This window comes from Leucopleurus acutus (assembly GCF_964270905.1).
Source record: "Leucopleurus acutus genome assembly, chromosome: 15".
NCBI lineage: Eukaryota > Metazoa > Chordata > Mammalia > Artiodactyla > Delphinidae > Leucopleurus > Leucopleurus acutus.
This window is the reverse complement of record NC_139157.1, coordinates 76,498,325-76,525,007: the sequence shown is the minus strand read 5'-3', so window position 1 is coordinate 76,525,007 and position 26,683 is coordinate 76,498,325. Positions and strand designations below refer to the sequence as shown.

General features: G+C 36.1%; 1 pseudogene across 1 annotated transcript in view; it reads left to right on the top strand.

Moving 5' to 3' along the window:
* LOC309972321 (p53 apoptosis effector related to PMP-22-like) overlaps nucleotides 1-26,452 on the top strand; it is a 60,753-nt pseudogene extending 34,301 nt beyond the window's left edge. Inside the window, exon 2 of the transcript in view lies at nucleotides 25,913-26,452. The product of the transcript in view is annotated as a p53 apoptosis effector related to PMP-22-like (transcript). The remainder of the gene's footprint in view (nucleotides 1-25,912) is intronic.
* Nucleotides 26,453-26,683: the final 231 nt, after the last annotated feature.

The window sequence follows — 26,683 nt, the reverse complement described above, 5'->3', positions numbered from 1 at the left end:
ATAATAGGTGACCATATATGCAAGGGTTTATATCTGGGCTCTCAATTCTGTTCTATTGGTATGTGTCTATTTTTATGCCAGTACCATACTGTTATGACTACTATAGCTTTGTAATATAACTTGAAATCAGGATGTGTGATGACTCCAGATTTGTTCTTTTTCTTTTTTTTTGATTGCTTTTGGCTATTTAGGGTCTTTTGGATTCCATACAAACTTTAGGACTTTTTTTCTATTTATGTGAAAGATGCCATTTGAATTTTTATAAAGATTGTATTGAATCTGTTCATGGCTTTGGGTAGTATGGATATTTTAGCAATATAAATTCTTCTGATCCACAAACACATCATATCTTCCCATTTGTCTGTCTTATCCAGTTTCTTTCATCAAAGTCTTGTACTTTTCAATGTTCAGATTTCTCACTTCCTTGGTTAAATTTATTCCTAAATATTATATTGACTTTGATGCTCTTATGAATGGTATTGTTCTTTTTATTTTTTCAGATATATTGTTGCTAATGTATGCAAATGTAACTGATTTTGGTATGTTGATCTTATATCTTGCAATTTTACTAAATTCATTGATTAGTTTCAATAGTGTTTTTTTGGTGAAGTCTTTAGGATTTTTTTATATAAGATCACATCATCTGTAAAGATAATTTTACATATTCCTTTCTGATTTCTCCTTTTATTTCTTTGTCTTGCCTGATTACTCTGGTTAGGAATTCCAGGACTATGTTGAATACAAGTTTTGAGAGTAGGCAACCTTGCCTTGTTCCTGATCTTAGAGGAAGAGCTTTAAAACTTTCACATTGAGTGATGTTCGCTGTGGGTTTTTCATATGGCCTTTATTATGTTGAGGTATGTTCCTTCTGTACCAATTTGTTGAGGATTTTTATTATAAAAGGATGCTGTATTTTGTCAAATGTTTTTTCTGTACCTATTGATGATCAATGATTTTTATTTTATTAATGTGATGTATCACATTTATTGATTTTGGTTTGGCAATATTTCATTGAGAGATTTTGAATTTGGTTTGGCAATATTTTGCTCTTGAATTTGGTTTGGCAATATTTCATTGAGAGATTTTGCATCTATATTTATCAGAAATTTAAGTCTGTAGTTTACTTTTCTTGTAGTGTCCTTATCTGGCTTTGGTATCCTGGTAATATGAGCCTTGTAAAATGAGTTTAGGGGTGTTCCCTCTTCTTCAATTTTTTGGAAGGGTTTGGGAAGAATTGGCATTAATACTTCAAAATTTGGTAAAATTCCCTGGTTCTGGACTTTTCTTTTGGCGTGGTTATGATACTGATTAAATCTGCTTACTAGTCATTTGTCTATTCAGATTTTTCTATTTCTTCTTGATTCAGTCTTGGTAAGTTGTGTTTCTAGGTATTTATCTATTTCTTCTAGATTATCCAACTTTTTGGCATTTAAGTATTCAGGGTAGAAGCTTATGATCCAATATACTTATGTAGTATCAGTTGTAATGGCTCATCTTTAATTTCTGATTTTATTGAGACTTCTCTTTTCTTAGGCTAGCTAAATGATTGTCAATTTTGTGTATCTTTTCACAAAATCTTGCTCTGTTTCATTGATCTTTTCTACTTATCTTTTTTATTGTCTTGCTTCTCTTTTTCTGGTTCCTCGCATAGTAAATTGTGGTTGTTTATTTAAGATCTTTCTATTTTCTTAATATATGCATTTATCACTTGTAAACTTTCATCTAAGAACTACTTTTGTAGAATCTCATAGGTTTTTACAGGTTGTGTTTGCATCTTCATTTATTTCCAGGTATTATTTCCTTTTTTATTTCTTCTTTGACCAATTTATGGTTCAGGAGCATGTTGTTTAATCCCCACATATTTGTAAGTTTTCCAGCTTTTCTCTTGTTGATTTCTAGTTTCATACCATTGTGGTCAGAAAAAATACTTTAGTGTAAGTTTAATCTTATTAAATTTACTAAGACTTGTTTTGTGGCCCATAATATGATCTATCCTAGAGAATGTTCTTTGTGGACTTGAGGAGATATGTATTCTGCTGCTAGTGCATGGAATGTTCTATATATGTCTGTTAGGTCCATTTGCCCTGAAGTGTGGTTCAAGTCCAATCTTACTGTGTTTTTGTTTATATCTCCTTTCAGATATGTTAGTATTTGCTTAATATATTTAGATGATCTGACGTTAGGTGCTTATGTATTTGGAATTGTTATATCTTCTTAATGAGTTGATCCCTTTTTCGTTATATAATGACCTTGTCACTTGTTACCTTTTTCAGCTTAAAGTCTACTTTGTTTGATATAAGTGTAGCTATTCCACTTTTTTTTGGTTTCCAATTGCTTGGAATATGTTTTTCCATCACTTCACTTTGAACCTATGTGTGTCCTTAAAGCTGGAGTGAGTCTCTTGTAACTAGAATATATTTGGGTCTTGCTTTTTTATTCCACCCAGCCATTCTGTGTCTTTTGATTGAAGACTTCAATCCATTTACATCTCAAGTAATTATTGATATGTAAAAACTTAATAATGTCAACTATTAATTGCTTTCTGGTTGTTTTATAGTTCCATTGTTCCTTTTTTTCTCTCCTGCTGCCTACATTTGTGGAGGGGTGATTTTCTGTGGTAGTATACTCTGCTTCCTTTATCGTTTGTGAATGTATTATAGGTTTTTGCCTTATGGTTACCATGAGACATACATAAATTTTTTTTAGATACTGTTATATCTATATATATAGATATATAGAAATGTATTTTATTTATTTATATCTATATCTATTTTATGCTTATAGAATCTTAACTTTCATCATATACAAAAGCTCAGCCCTATTACAACCGCTTTCATATTTTTAATGACACAGTTTACCTCTTTTTATATTGTGTATTTATTAGCAAATTATAAGAGCTCTAGTTAACTTTAGTACTCTTTTCCTTTAATCTTTATGCTATAGTTAAGAGGTTAACACATCATCATATTACAGATTAGAGTTTTCTGTGTCATACTGTATATTTACCTTTACCAGTGTATTGTATAGTTTCATATGTTTTAATGTTACTAATTAGTATCTTTTTATATCAGCTCAGAGAACTTCTTTTACAATTTCTCATAAGACAGGTCTAGTGATAAAGAATTCCCTCGGCTTTTATTTGTTTAGGAAAGTCTTTATTTCTCCTTTATATCTGAAGGATAATTTTGCCAGATAGCGTATCCTTGGCTGGCTTTTTGTTTTTTCTTTTTCCTGCGATTTGAATATACCATCCCATTCTCTCAACCAGTAAGGTTTCTGCCGAGAAATCTGCTGATACCTTAATGGGGGTTCCTTTGTGGCTTACAAACTTATTCTTTTGCTGCTTTTAGGATTCTTTTTTTTTTTTTTTTTTTTTTTTTTTGCAGTACACGGGCCTCTCACTGTTGTGGCCTCTCCCGTTGCGGAGCACAGGCTCCGGATGCACAGGCTCAGCGGTCATGGCTCACGGGCCTGGCTGCTCCACGGCATGTGGGACCTTCCCAGACCGGGGCATGAAGCCATGTCCCCTGCATCGGCAGGTGGACTCTCAACCACTGTGCCACCAGGAAAAGTCCAAGGATTCTCACTTGGTCTTTGAATTTTGACACTTTCATTACAATGTGTCTTGGAGAAGATTATTTTGGTTTGAAATAATGAGATAATCCATTACCTTCATGAACTTAAACATTCTGCTATTGATGCTCTCTGCTGTATTCTTTATTTCATTCACTGAAGTCTTCAGCTCCAGAATTTCTATTTGGTTATTTTTTATCTTTTCTATCTCTTTATTAAATTTCTCATTTTGTTCTTGTACTGTTTTCCTGATTTTGCTGAGTTGTCTTTCTGTGTTTTCTTGTATAATTGAGTTTCCACAAAACAGCTATTTTTAATTCTTTATTGGGTAAATTACAGATCTCCATGTCATTGGGTTTGTTTAAGAGGAATATTATGATCTTTTGGTGATGTCATATTTCCTTGACTTTTCATGTTCCTTGGAGTCTTGCATTGATGTTGTCACATTTGAAGTAGCAATCACCTCCTCCAATCTTTACCAGCTACCTTCAGGTAAGAGTTACTTTTCATTAGTCCTGCTATATAAGCTGTGACTTTCTTCTTCAGCCTTGTATACTGCTCCATGTACCTGCTACATGTACCTCCAGATGTACCTGCTCCATGCCTCTTTCTCCCTCTTGTGGCATAAATCTTAAACTTGTATGTTTCCTCTTGATCTTACAATGCACCAGGCTGGCTGGCTGGCTGCTGGAAACTTCTATTTTGTTTTCCCAAAGGTGGCACTACAGCTCAAGATTGTGGGCAAGTTCCTCCCTTGCCCACAGACCTTGGACTGTTTTCTGTACATGTTCCCTGTCTACTTGAGCTCACTCCCACTGCTACTCTCAGGAGTACACACAAGGAGCTGATCCTTCCTGTCATTTCCATTTTCATAAAATATCTTTTTCCATCCTCCCACTTTCAGTCGTTGTGTGTCTTCAGCTCCGAAGTGAGTCTTCTTATAAGCAGCATATAGATTTTCTTTTTAATCCAATCAGCCACCATGTGTCTTTTCTTTCTTGTTTTTTTTTTTTTGGCTGCGTTGGGTCTTTGTTGCTGTGCATGAGCATCCTCTAGTTGCAACGAGTGAGGGCTACTCTTCATTGCGATTGCAGTGCACAGGCTTCTCATTGTGGTGGCTTCTCTTGTCGCAGAGCACAGGCTCTAGGTGTGTGGGCTTCAGTAGTTGTGGCACACAGGCTTAGTTGCTCTGAGGCATGTGGGATCTTCCTGGACCAGAGCTTGAACCCGTGTTCCCTGCACTGGCAGGCGGATTCTTAACCACTGCACCACCAAGGAAGTCCCAGCCACCCTGTGTCTTTTGATTTGAGCACTTATTCCATTGACATTTAAAGTGATTATTAATAGGTATTTACTTATTGCCATTTTTTTTACTTGTTTTCTGGTTGTTTTTGTAACTGTTCTCTGTTCTTTCTTTTAGTTTCTTCTTTGTGGTTTGATGATTTTCTTTTGTGGTATGCTTGTGTTCCTTTCTCTCTAGGTCTTGTGTACCTGCTGCAGATTTTTGATTTGTGGTTAGCATGGAATTCATATACGTTGACCTATAACTATATCTACTTGTTTTAAACTGGTAGTCATTTAACTTCAAGCACATTCTAAAAGATCTATATTTTTTTAACTCTCGTCCCCCACATTTTGTGTTTTGATGTCATATTTTGTACCTTCATATTTATCCCTTCACTGTTTATTGTAGTTATAATTGATTTTACAATTTTTTGCCTTTTAATCTTTGTACTAGCTTATTTAATTGTTTGTTCCTCAGCCTTCAGTACATATTTATCTTCCCTAGAGGGATTTTTCCTTTCCTATAGATTTTTACTTCTTTTTATAGCTTTTTCTTTTCCATTTAGAGAAGAGCCTTTAACATTTCTTTTATGGTAGGTTTAGTATTGATGAACTCTTAGTTTTTGCTTGTCTGAGAAGTTTGTTATCTCTCCTTCAATTCTAAATGATAATTTTGTTGGGTAGAGTATCCTGGGATGCAGGTTTTTCTGTTTCATCACTTTAATTATATAATGCCACCCCCTTCAGGCCTGCAAAGTTTCTGCAGAAAAATCACCTGATAACTTTATGGGGTTTCTTTGGATATGACTTTCTCTTTTCCTCTTGCTGCCTTCAGAAGTCTCTCCTTATCTTTAACTTTTGCCATTTTAATTATATGTCTTGGTCTGCTGATACCCTGATTTTGGACTCTCCAACCCCCATAATTTTTTATGTGAGAAATAAATTTCTGTTGTTTAAGCCACCCAGTCTATGGTATTCTGTTATAGCAACCTGATCTGACTAAGAGACTTGTACTATAGAGAGAGAGATGTGTGATTATATCATAACTATATTAATTTATTCTACTTTCCATCTTTACTTGATTAACATATTCTCTCTTCATATGAATCTTACACACTTTTCCTGGTCCCCACGGCAGAAAACATGGTTTTGTACATTTCTTGAGTGTTGTTGCTTTACTACTTGACTCTTACTTTCAAGTTCAAAATAAGAAGAGATTCATTGTCCCAATTGGTGCCCACCTTCTGAATGAATCAAGAGTGACCAGAAGTTGGGTCAGTTGATAATATGGTTGCAACATCTGCAATAATATGTATAAAGTTTTTGCCAGAGGGAGAAAGGAGTGGGGGACAGATTATCTGAAAGGAAGGGAAGGATCATTTCCAAAGGAGAAAGTTCAGACACAGAAAGCAATAGATCTTCGATGCATTAGTATTTACAAGCACTTTTCAAAGAGACCAACACATGAAAGTATACAGTAAATACTGGTTTTCTTCATTCTCTGCTTAGCGATTTTTAGTGGCTTCAAATTATCTTAGCAGCCTTCCATTTTTTTTAGTCTTTGTGTAAGTTTGTCAATTAAGGAAAGACCTCTTAATTCCTTAAACAAATCTAACATTTATTGTCCCTTATGTCCTTTTCCTCCCTTTCTCATCTCCAACTAAGAAACTGTAGGTGGTTTCTTTGGCATAAGTTACACAGGGATTTTTCTCTAAGAGTCTGTAGAGTGTGTTGGAACTGAGTGTAATGTCTGAAGTCCATAGGATTTGTAATTAAGTTCTATTAATTTTATAATCGGGTAAGTCGGGTTTCTCTACAGTTCAGTAGTATCTATTTCACAGCGTTGTTTCAGATATCAAGTAAGACGACTGTGAAAGAACATTGTATATGGTCAAGTGGTATTCAAATATTTTCAAGAGGCAGCAGGTCCCTAAAGTGAAATACAACATGGCAGGAAAACCTTCAAAAGTTTGGAAAGTGTACTACAGAAGAAAAGGACAAAGAATTCTAGTCTTAGAATGTATGCAGTGCAAAACTTTCTTCTGGGTAATAAATGGGATTTCAAGAATAAATATAACTTCTCCTTTCTTTTCACTCAATGTAAGAAATATGAAAAAAGGCCAAAATTGCTTTAAGAAGACCAAAGGGTTGAAATAAAATTATGCCAACTCATCAGCTTCCTTCCCATTTGACTTAACAAGAATGAGAGTCTCGATCAGTGGGGAAACTACTAGTTCTATTATTCTGAAGTTTTATTATGAGTTATCCCATAGAGAAATCACAGTACTAATAGCTGGAGAATTCAGGGCAGTCACTATTCTCCTGGGGTCTTATTTAGTCACTAGCCACTGCAGCCGCTGACTTTCAACACACTTTGATGGGAGTTCAGGGTGGAGATCAGGAATGACATACTCTGTGTTCTGGGAAAAACTGACAGAACAGGTCTTTGGATAGCTCGATACTTTCAGGAATTTTTATGAGCCCACATTTTTGCATCTTCTCATACCTAGAAAAGCACTAAAATTATTAACGGAAACATCTGCTCCTCTTCACTAGCAGAAACCTTCTGCCAAATATATGTGCTTGATTGCATGTATCCCCCTTCACCAGTCACATATACACTGACTTCTCCTGTTACCTCTTCAGAACAGTTCCTCAGAGCTCTCTGAGATGCTGTCTCCTGGGCTATAGTCCTCATTTTGCCCCACATAAAACTTAACTCACAGCTCTCACGTTGTGCATTTTTTTTTCAGTCAACAAAGTAAAAGCAGGAAATCAACATCTATACTATGGCAGTAACATCTGTAGTGTGCATAGTAGACAACTGAAGTTTAAAGTGATTTAACATCAGAGTTGGGATAAAATTTTCTGGGCTTCCCTGGTGGCGCAGTGGTTGAGAGTCCGCCTGCCGATGCAGGGGACACGGGTTCGAGACCCAGTCCGGGAGGATCTCGCGTGCCGCGGAGCAGTTGGGCCCGTGAGCCATGGCCGCTGAGCCTGCGTGTCCAGAGCCTGTTGCTCCGCGGCGGGATAGGCCACAACAGTGAGAGGCTTGCGTACCGCAAAAACAAAACAAAACAAAAACAAAATTTTCTATTTGAATATTCAATGTTATTCCAAAAAAAAACCCCAAGTGTTTTCTTTCAGCAAAGCAAGGGATACTTTATTTTATTTTTGTCTGTGTTGGGTCTCCGTTGCTGCAGCCAGGTTTTTCTCTAGTTGTGGCCAGTGGGGGCTGCTCTTCATTGCTGTGTGCAGGTTTCTCATTGCGGTGGCTTCTCTTGTTGTGGAGCACAGGCTCTAGGCACGCAGGCTTCAGTAGTTGCGGCACACAGGCCCAGTAGTTGTGGCTCGCGGGCTTAGTTGCTCCACGGCATGTGGGATCTTCCCAGACTAGGGCTTGAACCCTTGTCCCCTGCATTGGCAGGCAGATTCTTAACCACTGTACCAGCAGGGAAGCCCACAAAGGATACTTTAAAGATATATAATGTAAAATGTATCACTAGACTTCAAAAGTTAATTTTCAAAAATAAGTATATAATTTGAATTTAACTTATATGTGTAAATTACTAAATTCCACTTTGAATTAGAATTATTTTCAAAATTCCTTTTCTGGAATTATCGTTTAATGAGTCTTTATAAGCAAGACATTTTCATTTTAATTACCATGTTTTCTTTCTACATGATAAATGAGATTTTTACAGAAGAAAAGTGACACTTTCCTAAAACACTTTCGAAAATATACTCTTGCAAAAACCAAGCATCATTGTCATAATGATTCATAGCTCAAATCTATCCATAGAATTAAGGTTCTCATGTTTTCATGTTTTGATACTTACTTATGGGTTCTAAGTAGAGATATATTTTAATTTTGAAGAGAAATCATGTGATCTGTGAATTTTTTTAAGTCATAGCAAAGTGAAAATACACACCATTTGACATGAAAGAAGGTTGTTCTCTGAAGTTAATAAAGTATTGTAGCTGGACGTTTTTTCCAGTTATTTGTGAGAAACTACACAGAGTTCCTTCAGAAAAACCACATTATCTTTCAAATGCCTTTTTATAATTAAAATATAAATGAGACATGTAGAAGAGACTTGTGTGTCCTAAAAGTAAATAAAAATGTTTGCTTCACGCTGCACTGGATTATCAGTAGACAGGCAATGTATGTATTTAGAGCACAAGGAAAACAAGAACAGTACTCTTTGTATGTATATGAATTTAATATTTCAAAAATGGGAAAATGCACCTCTATTGTCCTTTCTCACATCTATGTTAGTGTACAGTATTGAATATATGTGTATATGCGTGTGGTGAAAAGGGAAATGAGACAGAAATATATTCTGTGCAAGCTTCCAGGAAACTGCTGACCTTATTATCAACCATCCTTCCTTTAAACATTCTTGTTTCTTGTCTCATTCATTTCCTTTCATTCCTTCCTTGAAATATGAAAACTACAGTTTCATAAAATAAACTGTCAGAAAATTTTCTATATTATACTTTACATTCTCAGAAGCCATTGAGCACTACATAAATAGAATACATAGTTAGAATCATCTAGAAGCATCAGAAAATTTTCTCAGCAATCTGTGGAGATGACTTGTATTTTTCACAAATAAAAGAAGGGAAGAAGATAGTGATATATTTTTTTTACCTGATCTCATGTTTATAGAACTCTTAAGTGAAGGCAGTGCAATCCCAATCATGTTTTTGAAGGCACCTAGGCAATCTATTTTTTTAATCATAAATTTGCATTTTGGTGTGATTTTTGACACAAGAATAAACTTCCGTTTCATGCCTATGTTTCCCTTAAAAATCAGACTTTCTACTTTTCCAAAGATTATAACAATTTACATACTGATCATGTATTGATCTCCCCCCTTACCAAGAGGCACAACTGTTTAAGATATTAAAGTGAATTACTTAGATGAATTTAGTTTTTTTTTTAAAAAAAAGACTTTTTATGGACTTCCCTGGCAGTCCAGTGGTTAAGACTCCACGCTTCCAACGTAGGGAATGCAGGTTCGATCCCTGGTCAGGGAACTAAGATCCCACATGCTGTGCAGCCAATAAACAAACAAATAAATACATCGTTTTAAAAAAAGGTTTTTTATACTACTTAAGCACCTGCTAAAAAGTTCAGTAGGGTCCTTGAAAGCAGGGGAACACTAATAAATGTTGAACATCTGAGAGGGCAAATGTTGGGCACAGCTTTCCTCATGTAGTCTTTACAACTATCCTATAAAATGGTTATTATTATCCATATTTTATATCTGAGGAAGCTGTGGCTCAGTAATAATAAATTGCTCAACACAGTAAGTTGCACAAACAGTAAGTAGGAAAGCAAGATTGTAATTCAGATTTCTGTATCTCCAAAATTTGTATTTATTCACAGTGTTACTGGTTCTCCAGTCTTTACATTTCTATTACTCAAGTTTCAAAAGAGAGAGAGAGAGAGAATTAGAAATATAAGATTGCTAAATTTTTCCTTTACTGAGTGTGGACATTAAAAATCAAATGAGCAATTTTCTTCTCTGCTTATGCCGAAAAATTATAGAAAAGCAGCAGGGAGGAAAAAGTACAAAAACCCAAACTTCATTTTCTGCAAAATAAAGAGATAAGTGTAATCTATAATCTGCAGATGCCAAATTAAATATAAATGCTGATGTTAAGCAGAAAGTGAAAAGAAGAATAGAAACACATGAGGATGAAGTACCAAGAAAACTCAGAAACACCAGCAAAAATTCACTTCCTGTAGGTGAGAGGCTCACCCTGAAATAATTACATTGCCTACTTAACAGCAGATATAGGAATTGGGGTTACCAGAACTGTTTGCAGAAACCTTTCTCCACACTAATTAATTCAGAGAAACAAAAATTGGGGAGATGCATAAAAATTGCATAGTTTGGCCAGAGCCATATTTTCAGGGCCATGTTTGTTGTCTCTGTTATAACAAAAAATGTATTCTCTAGAGTGTAAAATCTTAAAACGTGCTCTAACCCTCCCCTTCCCTTTAATACTACAAAATGTTTACTTTTCACTATCCAATCTCTGATTATTCCAGTGTCTTTTTATAGTATTTCTTTATACTAAAATTCTCCTGTTTTAATTACTGTGTGGTTTCTGTTGCCTGATTGGGCCCTGGGAAAGAATGAATGTTGCTATAAATGGGACCAGATTGGTCATGAACAGATAGTTGCTGGGACTGGTTAAATAGATGGGGGGGGTTTATTATATTCTCCTACTTTTGTGTATATGCAGAATTCTCCATAGTAAGAAGACAGCTAAACCAGCTTTAAAAAATATGTCTGCAGTGGAACACATGACTATTCATTCTACATCATAGAAAAAAAGACTGTAAAGAGTTTTGCTCAGGGGCCCGTGAGCCATGGCCACTGAGCCTGCGCGTCCGGAGCCTGTGCTCCGCAGCGGGAGAGGCCACAGCGGTGAGGCCCATGTACCGCAAAAATAAATAAATAAATAAAGTGAGTCACACAAATCTTTAAAAAAAAAAAAAAAGAGTTTTGCTCAGATTTTGCCAAGAAGAAAATTTGTAACAAATTTACCCCACCCCCCAAAATTTACTTTTTAGAATGTTTTATATATCAGAATTGCTGATAAGACATGGTGGATCTAAATACACATATGTAACAGCTGAATTATTCAGGTACTCAGCATGAAGCAAGCTTCACACTCAAATTAGGGTCTTTCAAGGAAGGCTTATAAAGAGAATATTTTCAAAGGTGTGGGCACTGTGACGATATTAACAGCAGAGCTGTTACCACCCTAGGACGCAAAAATATGACCATAAGGAGCAGGTGTTAGAACCTGAAGGAGAAAGTTCTATAAAGAAGGCTACCTTGAAAGATCAAAGAGCACAGCAGTCTGAGGTAACCTCTCAGAAGGTCCCTGACTTCATTCTCCTCCCTCCTTCGGGTCTCCTGAACCTAACTGGAGACCACGTGGCAAAGGACCTACCTGTTGGTCCGTACCTGTCAGTAGCCTCTGGGACATAGATCAGGGTGGAATTAGATGGAAAGTACGTATGGGGAGGTCAAGGAAAAGTTATGATGCAGAGGTACAAAGACATACTCAAAAAATACTTACGGTGAATAACACTGGGGTATAGAGGAAAAGAAAGGGTGAGGGAAGAGGAAGAATAAGACACATGAGATAGATCACGGTACAGAGTAGCAAATTTATAGATCTGTGTACAAAGTACACAGTACAAGGTGAGGACAATTCTGTAAACTTATAATCACTAAAACAAGAGCAAAATCCTTGTCAAAGATCAGAAATACACACTGCCAAGCAAGAAATAGTATGGCCAAATGGTCTTTCACAGGTGTTGCAGCCACCTAGACACCTACCGGCAATATATTAGGACCTATTTTCCCACAGCCTTACAGAATTATAAAACTTTTGAAATTTGCTGAGCTGAAAAGTAAAAAATGGTATCCTAATGTAGCTGACCCCATTTTCTCTTCAGTAATTTAAGATACAAGGTATATCATATACCAAATTTCTACATGTTGCTGTATCTATTATTGAACTTCCTATTTCATTTCATTGTTTTGTCTATTCATTTGCCAACATCATCTTATTATAATTACACAGGACATTTACTATGTTTTCATGTCTGGTAGAACTAGTCTTCTCAGACTCTTTATATTTTGGAGAATTTTCCAAAAATTCATTTGTTTATTTTTCCATATTAACTTCAGTTTGTCCAGTTAAAAAACATGCTTCGTGGGGACTTTATAGCCATTGTGTTAAGTTACAAAATAACTTAGAAAAAACAACATATTCTGAAAGCTCTGTCTTCAGAATATTGTTGCAAATGTATATAAACTTTGAACTGCTAAGAATTTATCCTACAGATGTGGTGCACATGTATGAAATGCTTTAAGTACATGACTATTCCTTGTGACATTGTTTGTTATACCATGCCGAACACATCATAATCAAAGTCAAAAGGCAAATGACACAACGGGAAAAGTGTTGACTCCTGGCACGGAGTAAGGGTTGACCTCCCTTACATATAGTGAGATGTCTGTAAATTGTCAAGAAAAATCCCCATAACACAATAGGAAAATGGATAAAAACATGAAATGGCAGCCCATCTCCACACCAACCCAAAGCAAACAAATAAACACCAACAGCCCCTAAGCAAATGAAAGCTTGCTTAAACTGACTCACATGTAAGATAAAATTAAATTAAAACTTACTGTGTAAAAGTGTCAGAAAGTTTGCCCTCAAACTCTGTTGAGGAGGCTGTGTGGAAACGGTTGCTCTCATACACTGTTGGTAGGAGTACAAACAGGCAGAGTGTCTGTGGAAGGCAATAGTCAAACACCAAAATTACAAAGCACATCCTCTCTGATTTGACCATCTCACTCCTGGGGATGTGTCATGCAGATACACATAAATTTACCACAAATATGTATAATTATTTTTAATATAGCCATAAATTAGAAATGATCCAAGTATCCATCTGTAGACCATTACTTAATTAAAGTATGGTACTTCATAATGCCATATAATGAAACTATAAAAAGAAATGCGGAATCTCTCGATAAACTGTGACATTTTTAATGATATCTTACTAAGATAAAAGAAAAAAAGTGTGTGCAATACTCACTCAAAAGAAAATGAAATACTTAGGTGTAAAGCTAACAAAACATACAGAATTTATATGTTATAACTTACAAAATGCTGGTGAGAGAAAGAGGATCTAAATAAATTAAGAGACATACCGTGTTTATGGTTTGGAGATTCAACATAGTTAACATACAATTCTCCCCACATTGATCTGTAGATTTAACGCAATTGCTATCAAAATTGGAAGGTATTTCATAGACATACACAAGCTTATTCTAAAATTTATGTGGAAAAGCCAGGAACCTAAACAAGCTAAGACTATTTTGATAAAGCAGAATAAAGTGGGAGAAATTACTATACCTAAAGTTAAGTCTTACTATAAAGCTACAGTATTCAATTTTTACTATAAAGTATTCAGTATTCAAGGCTTACCATAAAGGTACAGAACTATAAAGCTACAGTATTCCAGCTACAGTAGTGGCAAAGGTGTTAATACATATATCAACAAACAGACTAGAGAACCCAGATAGAAATAGAGTCAACGGATTTTTAATAAAGGTACACAGTGCACAGCAAAGGAAACCATAAACAAGACCAAAAGACAACCCTCAGAATGGGAGAAAATATTTGCAAATGAAGCAACTGACAAAGGATTTATCTCCAAAATTTACAAGCAGCTCATGCAGCTCAATAACAAAAAAACAAACAACCCAATCCAAAAATGGGCAGAAGACCTAAATAGACATTTCTCCAAAGAAGATATACAGACTGCCAACAAACACATGAAAGAATGCTCAACATCATTAATCATTAGAGAAATGCAAATCAAAACTACAATGAGATATCATCTCACACCAGTCAGAATGGCCATCATCAAAAAATCTAGAAACAATAAATGCTGGAGAGGGTGTGGAGAAAAGGGAACACTCTTGCACTGCTGGTGGGAATGTGAATTGGTTCAGCCACTATGGAGAACAGTATGGAGGTTCCTTAAACAACTTCAAATAGAACTACCATATGACCCAGCAATCCCAGTACTGGGCATATACCCTGAGAAAACCATAATTCAAAAAGAGTCATGTACCAAAATGTTCATTGCAGCTCTATTTACAATAGCTCAGAGATGGAAACAACCTAAGTGCCCATCATCGGATGAATGGATAAAGAAGATGTGGCACATATATACAATGGAATATTACTCAGCCATAAAAAGAAACGAAATTGAGCTATTTGTAATGAGGTGGATAGACCTAGAGTCTGTCATACAGAGTGAAGTAAGTCAGAAAGAGAAAACCAAATACCATATGCTAACACATATATATGGAATTTAAGAAAAAAAATGTTATGAAGAACCTAGGGGTAAGACAGGAATAAAGACACAGACCTACCAGAGAACGGACTTGAGGATATGGGGAGGGGGAAGGGTGAGCTGTGACAAAGCGAGAGAGAGGCATGGACATATATACACTACCAAACGTAAGGTAGATAGCTAGTGGGAAGCAGCCGCATAGCACAGGGAGATCAGCTCGGTGCTTTGTGACCACCTAGAGGGGTGGGATAGGGAGGGTGGGAGGGAGACGCAAGAGGGAGGAGATATGGGAACATATGTATATGTATAACTGATTCACTTTGTTATAAAGCAGAAACTAACACACCATTGTAAAGCAATTATACCCCAATAAAGATGTTAAAAAAAAAAGTACACAGTGATTCAATGGAGGAAAGATAGTATTTTCAACTAATGGTGTTTGAACAATTTAGGCACCCATAGACAAAAAAAAAAAGAATCTCAACCTAAAACTCACACTTTAAGCAAAAATTAACTCAGTTTGGGACGTGGGATTAAATATGAAACAATATAAAACTTTTAGAAAAAAAATGATCAGAAGAAAATATTTAAGATCTAGCAATAAAAGAGATTTTAGCCTTGACACAAAAACCCAATCCATGAAAGAAAAAATTGATAAATTAGATCTAATCAGAATTTAAAACTTTTTGAAAGCCCATATGAAGAGGGTCAAAAGACCCAACGCAGATTGGGAGAAAATATTTGCAAGCTATATATATCAGACAGATGTCTTATATCTAGAACATGTAAAAACTTCTTAATATTCGATAGTAAACTCCCCAAGTCCAAATATTAAATGGGCAAAGACATGAACAGACATGTCTTTGGAAATAACATACACATGGCAAATAATTACATGCTAACATCACTAGCCATAAAGAAAATTCAAATTAAAACCACAATGAGATATTACTACCCATCTATCAGAGTAGCTAAAAGACACAGTGGCAACACCAAATGCTCGCACTCGTATGCTGTGGTGGGGATGTGAAATGGTACATCCACTCTGGAAAAGAGTTTGGCAGTTCCTCATAAACCTAAACATGCCTATGTCACTTCACCTAGCACTTTTACTCTTGGGTATTATCCCAGAGAAATGAAAACTTACGTTCACATAAATGTTCATAATGTTCATAAATGTTCATAGCAGCTTTACATTTGTAATAGCCAAGAGTTAGAAGCAACCCAATGTCCTTCAATAGAAGAATGGTTAAACAAACCAAGGGACATCTTTATGGTGAAAACTAGAGCAGTCAGAAGGAACTAACTGTTGATACATGCAGCCACTTGGATGAATCTGAAGGTGATAATGCTGAGTGAAAAAGCCTGTCTCAAAAGGTATATATGTAAGTTTCTACGTATATAACATTTTCAAAATGAAATTTTAAAGATGGAGAACAGATTAATGATTGCCAGATTTCACTAATTTTACACAAATACATGTAAAACTGGTGAAATCTAAATATGCCCTGGAGATTGTACCAATGTCAATTTCCTGGCTTCAATATTGTGTTAAAGCTGTGCAACATGTACCACTGGGTAAACTGGATGAATGGTACAAGGGACCATCCTATACATTTTTTACTACTTTCAGTGCATCGGTAATCATTTATATATTTTTATATGAATACAAATACATTTCATATATTATTTTATATATATTTATCAAAATCGTTTCAAAATGGCAATGTGAAGAATTATGTGTATAATATGCTATTGTTTTGTGGAAAAGGGGAGAGGGGAAATAACATATATTTGTTTTTGCTTACGTATCCATAAAGGAACTCCAAAAGTATACTAATGACAGTGATCACCTGAATGTTTGTAGGTTGGGGGAACTGTATCAAATAGGAGACAGATGTAGAAAGACATATATATATATATATTTTTTTTTTTTTTACATTTTGAACCATGTTAATCTATTTCTTTTCTTTTCTTTTTTTTTTTTTTTGTGGTACGCGGGCCTCTCACTGTTGTGGCCTCTCCCGTTGCGGAGCACAGGCTCTAGACGCACAGGCTCAGCGGCCATGGCTCACGGGCCCAGCCGCTCCGCAGCATGTGGGATCTTCCCGGACCGGGGCACGAACCCGTGTCCCCTGCATCGGTAGTAAGACTCTCAACGACTGTGCCACCAGGGAAGCCATATTTCTTATTTTAAAAAGTAAAAAATTATTATTCTAGGCATAAAAATAATTATAATGACCATCATTCATAAAAGAACACACCACCAAAATATTTGAATGACGTAACCTTGGATTTAGGTCAGGTATTCAAATTTAATTACTATTACTTTATTAAAATTTTACTTCATTATTATTACTCTTATTTCTGTGGATTTAAGGAAACTTGACCACTGGTCAGGGCTGGTCTTGAAAATAACACTCAGAAAACACTGCATTCATTCACACCAATGTTACCCAGGTGCCAAAATGAATCTCTTTTTGATTTGCAGTACTGTGCTTTCAGCATATGCAAAGCATTGTTCTTTTGGACTTTAGAAACAGGAAAAACAAAGAGATCCTTTAAATAACCTCCACAAATTGAAATAGAATATGCCTCTCTGTGCTTTAGTGTTCCTTGGGAAATAGACTTATGTGGTACTAGTTGTACATTTCCCAAAAAAGAAAACAAAGAACAAGAGAAGAGCAAATTTCAAAACTCAAAAGAATTTTTGGAAACAGTCAAGAGCAAATGAGGGGCCTCAATAAAAAATGCACAGGCAGCCTCTAAGCACAATTTATTAATGCAGCATATAAAAGTAAAATGCCAGCCACCTCAGATACTAATGGAAATCAATAAATGTCAATGTGCATAGTGCTGCTATGATGGAAATCTCTGCTTTTTTATTTATCTGCTACAACAGAGAAAAGTGAAAGTTGGTAACTTAGGCCAATAAAATATTAAAGATACTCTGAGGTTATTCACATTCAAAACTGCAATTACCTGCTAAGTTAAAGGGCCATTTTTCTAGGTATCGAAGCTTTATGTATCAAAGCTAATTTTATTTATTTAGCCACACCACAGGGCTTGTGGGGTCTTAGCTCCCCGACGAGGGATTGAACCCACGCCCTCCGCAGTGAAAGCGCAGCGTCTTAACCACTGGACCGCCAGGGAGTTCCCAAAGCTAATTTTAATATTAGCTGTCTATGCATTTACTTTTCTCATTGCTTCTTTCAATATACGTACAAAGCAGTGATCAGTTTAGCCAATATTTACAGGAGAAAGGAACAGACTTTAAGAAACTATGAAAGCAAATTTAAGAGCTCTAAATTCATGTTGTTGTTTTTTTTAAGTACACATGGGAACACACAAATGTATTAGCAATTGGACAATCTATCATTATTGGGGAAAGGCAAATGTCTTGAATTTCAATGGCAGCAACCCAGTGAGGCCAGAGGGTCCACAGGAAGGGTGCTCTGAAGAGGGAACATGTCTGGGAACAGAGTCTCCCTCTGTACACACTTTCTTCCATTGAGACCACTGTCATCACTAGCATGTCTTCCAAGTTTGGGGACATTCAAAGCAAGTATTCGAAGAATGATAACAGCTGACCCCTCTGGCCTGGTCAATTTTCACCCATACCAGTTTGGCCCACGCTCTCACTCCTCTACCCTTTCTGCTCAAATGTCCCCTTATTAAAGAGGCCTCCCTTGGTACTCCTCACTAAAAGAGCACACCACTGTGTATCACTCACAGTTTTCTTCCCAGCACTATCACCACTGCCTATTTTATATTTACTTGGTTATTGTCTCAGTCCCCCTCAGGAATGTCAGCTCCATAAGGACAGGGATTGGACAGTTTGATTCAATTCTATGTACCCAGTATCTGGAAAAGCAATAACTCAGTAAGTCCTTCTACTTAAACCTCACAATGATTCTGTAAGTAAACGGATGCTAAAAATAACTGGGTTCCCCAAAGTTACCCATTTGATCAGGGGGAAATTTTATGACTCAAAGTCATATCTCTGAGTTCTAAATTCTATGTTTTTTCCAGCATATCACGCAGCTTCTCATTTTGATACTGTGAATTACTTTAAATCTGGAAATTCTCATCAAGTCTTTGTGGAAATGGGGCATTGTGAAGAGTAAGTGTCCACCTAAAAAGAGCACGTACTTTTTAAATTAGTTTGTTATATAATTCCTCCTTCATGTGCACAAGCAAAAACCTTTTTTTCCAGAAACACAGAAAAATATTCAAGTATACTTATAATTAAGAATAATATGGAAACAAAAAAAAAGTGTCACTTTTCAGGATAAATTTAGATGCTAATGCAAGAACATTAATAAATCAATGAAACTAACTGCAACTGTTTAACAATTTACTAAACATTTATAGAGTATCTTTTATAGGTCAGAACCTCTGCTAAGGCCATGGAGTTATAAAGATAAATAAATAATAATCCACGTCCTTAAAAGTGTTAAATCCACTTCAAGATATAGACATATAAGTAAAAATACAATATAATGGAATCAGAGGCTTTTGTAAGTTGTTAGGAGAGCAAAGGGAATCAGTAACCAGTTCTGCCTAGGAGCATCAAACAGAAGAACTGCAGTTTGAGCTGCATCTTGGAAGATAAGTAGACATTCCCAGGTCCAACAGCAAGAGGGAGTAGCAAATATATGAAGCTGGGAAATGATATGTGTATTTCAAGGACTAGGATATTTAATATGTCTGGGCGTCAGGTACATTGAGAAGGTACAGCTGGAGATGGGACTGTCAAAGAGCATAGCAATACCACCTAAATATCCTTAAGAAGATTCAGTGAGATGATGCATGTAAAACCATCAGCATAGTGCCTCACTGTGCACTGAATAATTGCTGGCACTTGGAATGGAATGGAGGAATCGAGATTTTTATATATCCACAATTCCAAAAGAAAAAATGTCTCTTGGTATAAAAATAAATCCACTGTTTATCAAATAAAATTCTTTATTGGGGTCCCCATGTGTTTAGAAATGGCAAGCATATTATTTACACAGAGCAGTATTCAAAACCAGGGAATCCAGATAGCAATCTTATCTGATGTTTTCAGCAAGAACCGATATACGTGACAGGGAGTTTAAGAAGTAATGAAGCAATCCTGTATTTAGAACCAGCCGTGATATGGACTTCACTTGCTTGAATAACAGGCTGATTTTACAGAGAAGAGGGTGTGAGTTTGATTTCTTTTTTCATTACTCATGACTTCAATCCTTAGGGAAATGACAAGATAATTTAATTCCCAAACACTCATTTGGGAGTGTCAATGATAAATGATTGGAAATATTGCTGCTCCCATCACACGGCTTTTCTTATTGGTTCTTGCCTCTGTACTTCTTTCTTCTCTTCACTCAGCCCCAAGAAGCGAACTTGATATTGGAGCGATAAAGCTTGTCACAATAAACGTAATCTTCTGTCACAATCTTTCTCTTTTTCCCCTTTTCTATTGTTTCCCCCTAAAAAAATCTTCAGTTTGATCCTTGCATGGCAACTTCATACTTCTGTGTGACTGAGGGACAACAGGAATTAATTCCACTGTTTGTGCCAGTCAGCACAAGAAAGTTGTAATTTTCCTTGTCACTGCATCTTACAATCTCCTAATGAGCAGCTCTAATGCTGGGCTATTGAATTACACAATAAACAAAAGTTTTCCATCATTTAACATTTGTTCAAAAACTCTGCTGCAGGTCCACGAGAGGAGAAAGAAGAGAAATGTGCACTTATCCAGTGAATTCAATCAATGCAAACTGCAAATTTAGTTATTCAGGCTATCAAAATCTGTTGTTGTTATTGTTATTGTATTAACGCCTAAATTATTTGAAAAAAATTATCCTAACCTTACATGAAAGCTTGGCCTTTGTTGACATAAATGTGCCTAACAACAAAAAAAATGATTTTGTATTCTAATTGAAGAACTGTTTATTTTGCAAATGAGTAAAGGGAGATACTTGGGCTAGTTATGTTTGTCTGAAAGGATGTAAGGGCTTTATTACATAGAACAGGGATCAGAAACCTTTATCTTTTGGGCCAGACTGAGGTCTTATGCCCATAAAAGTCTACTGTCTCTACCTCTGGACCTATGAACTGCCAACCCACATGGCTGCACCAGGCTCTTCCTCACCACAATTCCCACTGAATAGCAGGGACTCAGTGGGAAGGACACAAGAGCCAGAACAATGCCTTCCTTCTGGGGGGCATGGCCTTCCCACCCTAGCTCCTGCCAAGCTTCCCTCCTGCTTAAGGCTTCCCTCCATAAGACTCATTTAGTTCATCATAACCTCATCCCTTCAGAAAAATCTTCCTTCACCATCCTGTGCAAAAGTACACTAGGCATTTCTAGAAGGAAAATGTGATCCCATGAAGGACCAGTGTATGGAAATTTGTATTTAAAACATTAATGACAATGGAAGTACAATTGTGCAGAAAGCATAGAAAATGAGGTTGCCCATTTAACTTTGCTTTCTGGTGCTGAGAGGTATTTGGCTCTTCAAGTACCATGACCTTTAATTGTGAACTTTCCTGTTGAAAATCTTCTTAGAATGTATTAGTGCACTTTTCATCCTGAGTAAGTAATATCACTTAGCCTTTTCTGATGATTCAGCATCTTGCAGTAGTTTGTTAAGAACAGATAGGCAGTTTCTCTTTTAAGGTAACACATTTTTCTTTCACTTGTACGCTTTTAACTAAAAGACTTCTACAAAACTATGTGGTTGAAAAATATTTTACTAAGCATTATCCTGCAAGGTGAAACATTCATTCATTCATTCTTCATGCATTCATTTACTGAGCACTTAAGTAGTTCCTACAAAGTGCAAAGCACTGTGCCAGGCTCTGGAATGCAATGGTGAAGAACACTAAAACCTCTAAGAAAGGAAGAATGTGCGGGCCAAGTTCACCTTATATTCTCTTAAGATACTGTTGAACACTCCCGAAAACCCATCTGTACACCTGCAGCATTACCATCCACACAGCATGTGGTAGAAAGACTGCAAACACAGCATAAATGCAAGACAAATACCTCCATCTGAAAGAATCCGAAAAGATTCTCAAAGGTGACCGGGACTTAAAGAATGAGGAAGAGGAGGGGTTTAGCATTTCAACCACATTTTTCAATAACCCTACATTTTCTTGCTCTCTGTTAACAATTATTCTTAACTTTCTGGGAAGCCCCGTAAAGAATCTAATAAAAAATGTTAATATATTTGTATATCCATATACCTATACACGCACACACACACGCACACACACAGCCTCTTCTTTATCAATGGACACAGGTTGCTTCCATATCTTGACTGTTGTAAATAATGCTGCAATGAACATAATGGTGAATATATCTTCTCAAATTAGTGTTTTTGTTTTCTTCAGAAAGATACCCAAAAGTGGAATTGCTGGATTGTATGGTAGTTTTACTTTTACTTTTTTCAGTAACCTCCATACTGTTTTCCATTGTGTCTGTACCAATTTACATTTTGATTAACGGTGCACAAGGGTACTCTTTTCTCCACACCTTTACCAATACTTGTTATTTCTTATCTTTTTGTTGTTAATCATCTGATGTCTTTTTGTGAGGTTGTAGTTCATTGTGACTTTGATTTGCATTTCCCTGATGATAAGTAATGTTGAACATCATTTCACGTGCCTGCTGGCCATCTGTATGTCTTCTTAGTAAGAATGTCTCTTCGGGTCCTCAACATTTTTTTTTTTCCATCTTTATTGGAGTACAGTTGCTTTACAGTGGTGTGTCAGTTTCTGCTTTATAACAAAGTGAATCAGTTATACATATACATATGTTCCCCTATCTCTTCCCTCTTGCATCTCAGCCTGTTTTTTAACGGGGTTGTTTGATTTTTTTTTTTTTTTTCGGTATGCGGGCCTCTCACTGTTGTGGCCTCTCCTGTTGTGGAGCACAGGCTCCGGACGCGCAGGCTCAGAAGCCATGGCTCACGGGCCCAGCCACTCCACGGCATGTGCGATCTTCCCGGACCGGGACACGAACCTGTGTCCCCTGCATCGGCAGGTGGACTCTCAACCACTGCGCCACCAGGGAAGCCCCTGATTTTTTGATATAGAGTTGTAAGTGTTCTTTGTATATTTTGGATATTAATCCCTTATCAGATATATCACTTGTTAATATCTTCTTCCATTCAGTCAGTGGCCTTGTTATTTTGTTGATAATTTCCTTTGCTGTGCAAATGTTTTTTAGTTTGGTGAAAACTATTTATGTATTTTTGTTTTTGTTTCCCTTACCAGAAGAGACATATCCAAAAAACTATTGCTAAGATAAATATCAAAGAGCATACTGCCAATGTTTTCTTCTAGGAGTTTTATGGATTTAGGTCTTACATTTTAGTTGTTAGTCCATTTATAGTTTATTTTTGCATATAGTGTGAGAAAGTAGTCCAGTTTGATTCATTTGCATGTAGCTGCCTAGTTTTCCCAACACCATTTATATAAGAGCCTGTCTTTTCCCCATTGTGTATTCTTGCATTCTTTGCCATAGATTAATTGCCCATATATGTGTGGGTTTATTTCTGGTCTCTTTAATATGTTCCATTAATTTATGTGTTTGTTTTGTGCCAGCACCATACTGTTTTAATTACTGTAGCTTTGGAGTATAGTTTGAAATCAGGGAGCAGGGTACCTCTAGTTTTGTTCTTCTTTCGCAAGATTGTTTTGGCCATTCAGGATCTTTTGTGTTCCCATACAAATTTTAGAATTATTTGTTCTAGTTCTTTGAAAAAAGTCATTGGTATTATGATAGGGATTGTATTGAATCTGTAGATTGCCAATGCCCCTTTTTAATAATATTAATTCTTCCAATTCATGAGCATGGTATATGTTTCCATATGTTTGTGTCAATTTCAACTTGTTTTTACATCTTATGGTTTTCAAAGCACAAGTCTCTCACCTCCTTGGTTAAATTTACTCTTAGGTATTTTATTCTTTTGATGCAATTATAAATGGGATTGTTTTCTTAATTTCTCTTTCTGCTAATTCATTGTTACTGTAAAGAAATATAACCAAAATATATATATATATGTAAAATCAATTTCTGTATATTAATTTTGTATCCTGAAACTTTACTGAAATATTGATTGTTTCTAATAGTTTTTTGTTGGTGCCTTTAAGATTTCTATATATAGTATCATGTCATCTGCAAACAGTGACATTTTATGTAGTCCTTTCCAATTTGGATTTCTTACATTTTTTTTTCTTGTTTGATTACTGTGGCTAGAATATCCAGTACTATGTTGAAAACAAGTGGTGAGAATGGGCAGCCTTTTCTTATTCCTGATCTTAGAGAAAATGCTTTCAGCTTTTCACCATTGAGCAAGATGTTGGCTGTGGGTTAGTCATATGTGGCCTTTACTATATTGAGGTATGTTCCCTTAGTACCCACTTTTTTGAGATTTTTATTATAAATGGATGTTGAATTCTGCCAAAAGCTTTTTCTGCATCTATTGAGATGATCATACGATTTTTATCCTTCCTTTTGTTAATGTGGTGTACTGAATTGATTGATTTGTGGATATTGAATTATCCTTGGATCTCTGAGATAAATCCCACTTGATCATGAGCTTTTTCATGTGTTGTTAAATTTGGTTTGCTAATATTTTGTTGAGGATTTTTGCATTTATATTCATCAATGATATTGGCCTGTATTTTTTTGTGTGTGTGGTATCTTTATCTGGTTTCATTATCAGGGTGATGCTGGCCTTATAGAATGAGTTTGGAGGTGATTCTTCCTCTTCAATTTTCTGGAAAAGTTTGATAAGGATAAGTGTTAACTCTTCTTTAAATGTTTGATAGAATTTACCTGTGAAGCCCTCTGTTCCTGGACTTTTGTTTGTTAGGAGTTTTTTGATTATTGATTCAATGTCACTACTGGTAATCATTCTATTCATATTCTTTATTTCTTCTTAATTCAGTCTTGGGAGATTGTATGTTTCCAGGAATTCATCCATTTTTCTAGTTGTTCCAATTTGTAGGCATAGAATTGTTCGTAGTAGTATCTTTGATCCTTTGCATTTCTGTGGTGTCAGTTGTAACTTCTCTCTCATTTCTGACTTTATTTATTTGGGTCCTCTTTTTTTAATTAGTTGGTCTAAAGTTTTATTAACTTTGTTCATCTTTTCAAAGAACCACCTCTTAGTTTCATTGATCCTTTCTCCTGTTTATTTAGTCTCTTTATTTCTACTCTGATCAATATAATTTCCTTCCTTCTACTAACTTTGGGGTTTTTTTGTTCTTCCTTTTCTTGTTTTTTTAGGTGTAAGGTTAAGTCACTTATTTAAGATTTTTCTTATTTCCTAAGGTAGGCTTGTTTTGCTCTAATTTTCCTCTTTGAACTGCTTTTGCTAAATCCCATACATTTTGGAATGTTGTGTTTCCATTTTTATTTAACTCAAGGTATTTCTTTATTTTCTCTTTGACTTTTCAATGACCCCACTGGTTGCTTAGTAGCAGATTGTTTTGATTCCACATGCTTGTTTTTTCCACTTTTTTTTGTAGTTGATATCTGGTCTTATGCACTTACAGTCAGAAAGGATGCTTGCTATGATTTCAGTCTTCTTAAATTTACTGAGATATGTTTTGTGGCCTATCATGTGATCTATCCCAGAGAATGCCCTATGTGCATTTGAAAAGAATGTGTATTCTGCTGCTTGGGAACGGAATGTTATATATGTATATATATATATATATATATATATATATATATACATTCTATATATATTCCGTCTGATCTAATGTGTCATTTAAGGCCAATATATCCTTATTGTATTTTTATCTGGATGATCTGTCCATTGATGTATGTGAGAGTTAAAGTCTCTTACAATTATTCTGTTACTTTCAATTTCTCCCTTTATGTTTGTTAATATTTGCTTTATGTATTTATGTGCTTCTATGTTGGGTGCATATATATTTACAATTGTTATATTTTCTTGTTGGATTGATCCCTTTATCATTATGTGATGTCCTTCTTTGTCTCTTGTTACAGACTTTGTTTTAAAGTCTATTCTGGCCTTTTTGTTGTGCTGCCCACACTCATGGGCCACTCTCCAGTGGTGTCTGATCCCCATGTACTCCTCTCCTTCACACTGGCACTGACATGATGCTGTCCTGCAGCCTAGCCAGCACCTGCTTCTGCTGAGCACCATCGCCTTTGACATCATCGTGATGGCCAGCCACAGCTGGCTTAAGTCGAGTGACAATATCCACACGTTCTCACTGTGATGGCGATATTTTCACAAGGGTGGCTACAGCAGGTCTTACAAGGATGGCTGCCAGATCGTCATGATGTACGTGTGGGGAAGGGGAGCTTCCACCAAGCCCTTCTGCAGCTTTATCATCCTGGTGATCTGTTTCATCCTCTCCTTCTTTGCCCTCTGTGGATCCCAAATGCTTGTCCTTCTGAGACTGAATGGTGGCTTCCTGGCCCTGGCTGCTGTGTTCCAGATCATCTCCCTTGTAATTTACCATGTGAAGTACACCTAGACTTTCAACCTCATACCAACCCTCCTGTCACTACATCTATAACTGGGCCTAAGTCTTCAGATGGGCAGCCACAATCATCCTGATGGCTGTGCTTTCTTCTGTTTCCTTCCCAACTATGAAGATGGCCTTCAGGGAAATGCCAAGCCCAGGTATTTGTACACATCCACCTAAGTTGGGAAATGAGCAGAAGAAAATCACTGCTACTGAGATGGACTACAAAGAAACTGTTTTCCTCAGAATAATTTGAACTTATTTTTATGGCAATGTTCATAGAGTTAAACTAGGCAAAGTGCTAAAATAATTTGGGAGAAAATGTTTCTTAAATGGTGTTATAGTTTTATATTCATATTTTACATGTGTCTTGTAGAGTTAAACAAGACTTACTCTTTCAACTAATTATCT